This window comes from Etheostoma spectabile, chromosome 24, assembly GCF_008692095.1.
Source record: "Etheostoma spectabile isolate EspeVRDwgs_2016 chromosome 24, UIUC_Espe_1.0, whole genome shotgun sequence".
Classification (NCBI taxonomy): domain Eukaryota; kingdom Metazoa; phylum Chordata; class Actinopteri; order Perciformes; family Percidae; genus Etheostoma; species Etheostoma spectabile.
The window spans coordinates 15,752,145-15,752,632 of NC_045756.1; the positions used below are offsets into that span (position 1 = coordinate 15,752,145).

Below are 488 nucleotides of genomic sequence, written 5' to 3' on the forward strand. Positions count from 1 at the left end.
AAAGTCGCTTACAAATATTGGTAGTCGCGGGTTGCGTTTTTTTGGGGCTTGTCACTTAAGTGTAGTTGCTTATTTTATTTGGGCTTGTTCCCAGCTTGTCTTTGCCGGTTTGCTCGATCCCGCACCTTTCCCCACGTTATTTCCCACCCACTTCCTGCTTCTAATTGCTCTGACCAGATGGAAACGAGTACCAGCCAATCAGAGGCGAGCAGGGCAGTCGTTGTTTTCTGGTTAGGAAAGTGCGCGAGTAGCGACTGATGGTGAGTGGACTGTAGGAGTTTTTGGAGGATAAATGCCCGATATAATGGGTGAATACGGAGAAGTTACAAAGACTGGAAGAAGAGAAAGGAGGAAAAGAATGGATTCACCCGTCGTGGGAAACAAGAACAACTCAAAATCACTGTGAAAAAGTGTCTATATTTCAAATCCCATCAGTTTTCTAATGATAAATAGTGTTAAAAGGGGGTTTAACTCCCTCCTGTGGTCAT

The 488-nt window shown here is 44.5% G+C and overlaps 1 protein-coding gene across 1 annotated transcript in view; it reads right to left on the reverse strand.

Moving 5' to 3' along the window:
• Window positions 1–488, reverse strand: part of LOC116673677 (zinc finger protein 454) — a 13,782-nt gene that overhangs the window by 12,324 nt on the left and 970 nt on the right. The gene's annotated exons all lie outside the window — the stretch shown is intronic.